This window comes from Parasteatoda tepidariorum, chromosome 3, assembly GCF_043381705.1.
Source record: "Parasteatoda tepidariorum isolate YZ-2023 chromosome 3, CAS_Ptep_4.0, whole genome shotgun sequence".
NCBI classification, from domain to species: Eukaryota; Metazoa; Arthropoda; class Arachnida; order Araneae; family Theridiidae; genus Parasteatoda; species Parasteatoda tepidariorum.
In genome coordinates, this window is record NC_092206.1 from 96,787,750 (window position 1) to 96,795,546 (window position 7,797).

The following is a 7,797-nucleotide window of genomic DNA, read 5'->3' on the forward strand; positions in this document are numbered from 1 at the left end:
TTTTTTCATTGCTTTATTTTAGATCGTATTTTTAAAAAATCTTCAATCCTACGATGATGATTTTTTTTAACTTACAAATTTTTTATTTATTTTTTTAATAATAAAGATAAACAAAAGTACTTTTCGATCCAGCGAAAATTTAATTAATAATCAAGTGTTTTTAATAATTTTTATTGACCAAATTAAAATATATTTATAACTTTTTGAAAATAATTGGCATTTAAACTTATTCCTAAAAAAAAAAGAAATATCAATACGTATGTTAAGTTTTTTAAATTTTAAATGCAATTCATACAGTTTTAATGAGAACTTTGTGCTTGAATACATTTTGAAAGAGAGGGCCCTTATGTTAATTCTTTTTTACTTTTTTATTTTCTTTTTTATTTTAAACATTAACTACTAAGTATCTTTTATTCTTATATTAATTTTGCACCTTGATATGCTAAACTAATTATGAGTCATGTGCCTTTTTTAATTATTATGAACGAGGATTAAGGGTATAGAGTTACCCAGGTACCTCGTTAAGCCTAGGCTGAGTAAGCCACAATGACTACTTCTAGGAGGTGTTGGTATTACTTATTATTTGGTGTATTACTAACTTTTTTGGTTCGACTCAGCGCGACCCAAGAAATATGCTTCGCGACCCAATTTTGGGTCGCGACCCATAGGTTAAGAACCGCTGGCTTAAGCGATCGAAAGTTTGGGTCTCTTTATGTTAATTTTATTTTTTTAAACATTTTGTCATACCTAGGGAAATTCGTAAGCGAATTGAAAATTTTTTGCACACAATTATTTAATTTGTTTATCAAAAGACAATTCTAATCACAGCAATTGTTTTTAATAAATATTTTTTATTTTTTTATTACATTATTCAAAAAGGGATGAAATTTTTCTAAAATCGGCAATTTGGAAAGACAAAATACAATATTTTAGACGAAATATTAAAATTTTTAACTTTTACATTTAATATTGTATAATTTAAAATGTTATAAAAATTTGCATACTTCATAATTGAAAATATATTCAATTAACCTAAAGAGTTTTTAAAACGTAATAAAAAGCAAGAAATTAACATGTATGTGGTTTAAACTTTAGACCACTTTACTGTAAAAACTACTGGGATCATATTTTCCAGATTGCGGCAAACTCCCATATTTTGATGATTACAAAACCAAAATCTGGCAAAAAGGTACAATTATTCAGACGCTTTTGTGTTGGATTTCGTAACTTGACAATAGTTTATTAGCACGTTTGAGTTCAACCTTTTCAACCATTAAGATTGGCACAAAATGCGATGACATTAGAGAGGTTATTTATATCCGCATACTATTCAGCTAGATCAACTTCAACCTATCACTGAGAGTCATAAAAGAATCAGGCTAACATAAGCATTATTAAAAGCAGTACAAGATGAAAGGGGGGGGGGGAAGCAGACAATAACTCTGGAGTTTCTTGAATCTTCAAGACTCAGCTTTTGCTTTTTATTTTTAGCAGCGTGCATTTTTAATGTTATTACATAATATCAATTTAAAGAATATTTATGTTCTTTTTATGATTATTTATAATTACTTTCTTGGTGGCGATTTTAACATATGTAAATATACTGAAGAAGGAAAAGAATTAAACATCAATTGTCAATTGATGCAGTTTTTACAACCCATGACTTGAAATGTTGAGGCGTTTATGAAAGTTTATCCATGAAGAAAAAAAAAAGAATTAAGATCGAAAGCAAACAACTAACCAATTGGTAACCAATGAACGCGATAATGCGACCACAATTTACTTTCTTTTGTTGTTGCATTATAATTTTCAAAGTAATGAAATGTTTATCACTTAAAATAAAGTCAAAAAGGAACAAATTTGTTATGTACGTTCAAATTTTTACGTCTTTCATATTGGCGAACAATGGAATACCTGCAAGTGACGTATGTGTGGCTATCTCAAGCCTAGTTAGTTAAAATGTGGCTTTGTTTGAGTTAGCAACTGTTCTTGGTTGCTGTATTTAATTAACTTCACGTTAATTAACATTCTGACTTATGAGGAATAACTTAATTCAACTTTGACACGCCATTTTGTTTATTTCCGATCAGCTGGCGCTGATGTGGTAGGTCACGTGTGTGGGTATGCTTCGTCTACTTCTTCTCGAAGTGCAAGTACCCAATTAGAAAATTTAAATAAAATATTTTTGAAATCGGCCATACACAAGATTCGTGTGGTACTTACGAATTTAAAGGAGTGGTGCCAAAACGAAAAGGAATAAAACGGTTTTAGATTGTTTGAAATAATCAGAATCTATTTATCGCTCCAACTGCTTAAATATCGACGCAAAATCTTTGATTCTTAAGATTTTGACCTGATAGTGTAAGTTAATTATAGTAAATTTGAATTGCGGAACAACATTGACACTCTTTTTTTTTTTTACGCATCCTGTGAATTCTAGTCGTACATTTATGAATAAGGGACAAAAAAAAAACTGATTTTCATAGCTATTGCTAAAATTAAGTCAATAAAGTGAATTATCGGCGAGATGTGTAGTCAGCGAAACAATTGTGTTCCTAAAAGTGGCATTGATGTCGAATATTATGTATTTTCTTTTAAAGATTTTTATACAAATATTTAATGTTACGCACAAGTAATATAACTTATTTCCTCCAATACATTAAATCCGATCTTCTAACTAATATTACTGAGGAGGACGCTATTTATATTAAAATATAATTACAGAATAATATAACGCTATTAACATAATTATATTTTTAATCCCAAACTGTCTTTCATATACACAACTAGTTTAAAATTTAAAGTACAGAAAACGTGAGCTCAGACAAACCTAGAGTAAGCCATGAAGTTACAAATACTGAAAAGAAAATTTTTCAAAATATTTAAATGAAAACATTTATGAGAAGATAATTTAGGATAACGCAATGGGGAAGTTCTCTTCTTATAGCATGCTCGCCTATTGATATTTTAAAAAAAAAAATTCTGCAATTGCGTACTTGCACTTCAAGAAGAAGACCATGTATACCCACACATGTGACTTATGACGACAGCATCGGCTGATCGCTTTTTAAATAACCGTCGTTGAACAGCAGATCCAATTTTATGGGTTTACGACTACTAAAGTTCAACTCCGCAGCCTTGTAATTTTGAACCCAATCCAGAAGACAAGGGAAATCCTGGATCAAGTATTGGGAGAAATTTGCCATCGTGGAGGACTTTTTGATGGAATTTACTCACATTTTGCGTTGCATGGAGAGGAAAGCCCTCACGTTTAGACTGATGGCAAGGGGACGTCTACCATTGAGGATGCGTCTACCATGATGCGTCTACCATTGAGGATATTTCCATTGAGGAGGCACTGTGGTCGGCGTGAGCCGCGTGCGGAAATCGTATCGACTGGGATTCGAACCCGGTTCGCCTCATTGGAAGGCGAACGCTCTATCCCCTGAGCCATCGCGGCTCCGGCTGATCGTAAGCAAAAGGGTATATGTTAAAGTTGAGCTAAGTTTCTCCACATAAGTTAGAATGTTAATTAACGTGAAGTTAATTTAATACAGTGCCGTATCACGCATCAATTCGAAAAATAATTCTTTCTCATCTATGTCTTTTACTTAAATTAGATTTATTATTTGTTTATGTATTTTATTGTGTAACAGTGATTTATTTATTTTTTTGCGTACCTGGGCAATTTCGATGCATAATTAATTTATTTATGTTCTACTTGGATTTATGTCTGTTTCTGTGTGAAGTAAGAAATATATAGTGGGAGAATTGAAATTTTTGTGAAAGAATTTTTGAGTAAGAATATAGATTGTATCATTCAAGAGAATTGATGCTTGACGGGCTTAGGTTTCTTGAAATCGAATGGAATGAAATGTTTCAACAACCCATCAGGATCGAGGTACCCTAGCTACGTCATTTGCAGGTATCATATTGAAACTTCATAACCTACTCTAGGTTTGCCTGATCTCACTTTTTCTGTACTTTAAATTTTAAATTGGTTAAAGAGTGGGGGGGATTTTTTTTTTCTCGCTATGTAATAGCCATTGACTTTTTACTGATTCACGTCCTTTTACTAATCGTTTTGTTTTTGTATTTTTTCGCACTGTACATTTAGAATCATTCGCAGTTAAAGCTACACCATAGAGCCGAGAACCTTTGTTAATATACTTAAAAATAAAATCTCATCAGACAGAAAAACAGCCATGTGTAAAATTAACTTCTTAAACAAGCACGTGGAAAATGTGTTATTAATAGTATTGTTTAAAAAAAATAACGAGAAATAAAACAGTTGTTTGAAGTAAATGAACGAAAAAAAAAGACCAGTCGCCTTAGTAACAACTAACATTAAATATTTGCTTTATTTAATGTCTTCCGTTGTAGTCAATATTGTCTCTTCACAAAAGCTAAGGTTTAAAACATATTAAAAGAAAATATTTATAATCCTTGCAAATCATCGTACATATTTTGAAATATTTCGAATAAATACCTATTTAAAAACCATGTAACATTTTCGGGAAAAAAGTAAACGTTTACTTCCTCCACCCTGACTATACACATTCTTATACGCTTTCATGGTTTCATGATTCAGTTCAGATAATAACACTTGGGTAAACAACCATGAGTTACGGATAAAAAAAGAGAACAAAAAGGTGCGTTCCAACAAAGAAGATCACGGAGAGTAAAAGAAAGCGAAACGAGCATCGATTCGTCTTGGAACGCAAGCGGAAACTGTCATAATCTAGTTGTCATGTTTCGATTTTTCTTTTTCATGACTCATTTCGAACAAAAGATAATAAGTTCGATCGCATAAACGGACTATAATGGGGAAATTGATTTGCTGTGAAAACATGGTATAAGTACACTGTTTTTCAACCTTTTAAAACAAAAAAATCCACGTTGTTGTTTGTTTTTATTTTTTAAATGCGCAAAGCCAGATGGGAACGAGAAATTCCTGTGTGAAAAAATTAAAATATTGATAATGTTCGCTTTCTCTTATTCAGCGGTTCCCATTTTTATTCTTCCGGCTACGGAACCCCAAGTAATCAACTTTTTTCGGCTATACCCGACTTAATAAATAAAGTTTATTAAGGTAATTGTGTACGTTCTAAAAACTATTTTTAAAAAATTTAATTAGGGGAATAGAGATCATCATTTTATCATTATTAATCTTAAATGGGGTTTTATTTCCGACAATTAAAGTTGCAATCCTTGTTCTATATCTGAATATATTAAATAAGCCGAATTATGGTTTACTTCCAGATAAAAACTGCTGTTGAAAATGTTTTTAGGGAAACATATTTCTTGCTTAGGGAATTATTTTATTTTGATTTGAAAAGCACAATAAGAAATACTAATGCAATGTTTTATAAATGCTTGTTCTTTTCATGATTAGTTCTATATATTGTAATTAGAAATATAATTCTTTTCTTCTAAAAAATGTAATTTCTATTTCATTGGCATTTTACTTGAAATAACTTCATAAAGGCAACCGAAAGATTAAATAAATTATGAATTATGGATTGTATCTAAATATAATCAGAAGTTTCAAAACTCATCACTGATTATAGAAAATACTAACCCGTGGAACCCCTTTCTTTCTTCTACAGAACTCTAGGGTACTGCGGAACACCGATCAAGAACTGCTGCTCCATTCAACTACTTTTTAGAGTAATGTTACATTCAGAGAAGGAACGTGTGTCTAAAATTTGAATAAGTACAGATCAAGAAAAGCAAAAAATAATTAAACAAGTAAAAGACTAAATTTTCAAATTTTATATATTATATATATATATTGTGTATATATATATATATATATATATATATATATNTTGATATATATAAGTTCAAAATGAAGATAAAGAAAAGGAAAATTACTAACATATGAAGAAGAAAAAAGGGGGGAAAGAAAAATATATATATATATCAATGAGGAAGATTCATTTTTATTATAAGCGAAACCATAATAAAATGCATAAGATTAATACTTATTTTGTTTTTTGATACCAATATTGCTTCAGGAAATTAATCTAATGAAAACATGATGGATCCTTAATTAGATAAATTATCATTTCTGGCCCTCAAAGATTTCTCGTCTACCTTAGCACTTTATCAATCTCGTAAAATTATTCGCAAAGAATTAAAAAAGAAATTCTTGAAAAGAATTTTTTTTTTCCTTCAAATATCAGGAAAATGTTTTGTTATACTTTTTTCGAGCATTTAATTAGCTAGCTTAAAATGAAAGCAGAGGTGAATATTTGATCTCATTTTCATTATATAAATGGTAAATTAAAAAGATAATTCTATAAATGGTAAATTAAAAAGGAAATAATATTAATGTTAAATTGAAATTGTAATTATATAAACGGTAAATTAAAAGATTAATAGTGATTATAACCTGGGAGCAGAATTTATTGAGTCAATCTGCATAAATTTTGGTTTTGCCTGCAATCCCAACGCAACTACTGAAAGATTATTATTGTTTAACTTGGTTTAATCTGACATGTATAGAGCAAAGTTTGCACATGTAAGGTCATAATATAACGGTCATAACGTAAGGTCGCAATATAATGGAAATGCCGATTCGTAATCCTCCTGGCTCGCACTGCCCACTGTGCTGAATAGTTGTAAAATGGGTTAGACACTCCTTGCCATCAGAGAAATGTTTTCGTGGTTTTTCCCTCCATGTAAGCCGTGAACCAAGTGTGGACAGGCTGTTCAACAAAAGCCAGTGTTAAAATAAAATAGAAAAGTGCATTATGACAATCTTATGAAGGGGAGTCGGTAGAGCATATGCCAATAATGCTAAAACTGACCTTTTTCGATGTTCCTTTTCTCAACATCTTAACAAGATATTGCTTCATTTTTGTTTTTCGCAGAATACTTACAAATACATGTTTACACTGTAATAACTGTTAATACATATCTTTGACAGAATGTTTTTTTAAGAAAAATTATGAACTGAAAACTTTTAATTTTTGAAAAATTTTCATCCTATTTTAGCAAAGAAACTTAACTCATAACGTATTCCTGTTAAGGCTAGAGCATTATCACAGCATACGACTGATATAATCTCAAATATCTCCAGAAAATTTCTAAGTGATATCATGAGTAGTTTCATAAAAAGAGCTAGGATCGAAAAAGGTGAGTTTTAGCATTAATGATAGATGTCCTACCAACTCCTCTTAACTGTGAACACTATCGATTGAAATAAATAACTCAACACTTCAGGAATACGACTCAGCAATTTCAGTTGGTCGCCCAACTCAAGGCTTCCATGATTGACGAGTGAAATAATATGGATGGCAGAATCCTCCAGGGAATGAGTAAACATATCACGTAATATCTTATATTTCAAGCCACACATAAACGGGACGGTTATATTGGCTATGAATAATAATGACTCTATTGAGGGGAGACATTTTGCATTTTCGAAATTTCATTTTACTAGTGGAGCATGAAGTGATTGACTATTTTGTATTTGTATTTAGACTTTCTCCCTTATCAGCAAAATAACGTGGGCCTTTATTGGAACAATATTCACGAATCTTGGCTCAATAAGGGTTCAAGAGCCGCTTTTTTGCGAAATTGGACTTATATAGAATTGTTCAATTCTCCGGACATTTTATATTTTATTTTATTACATAACCGTCGTTGAACAGCCGATCCAGTTTTATGGGTTTACGACAACGAATGTTCAACTCCGTAGCCTTGTACTTTTTACCCCAATCCAGAAGACAAGGGAACTCTTGGATCGAGTATTGGGAGGAATTTACCTTCGCGAAGAACTTTTTGATG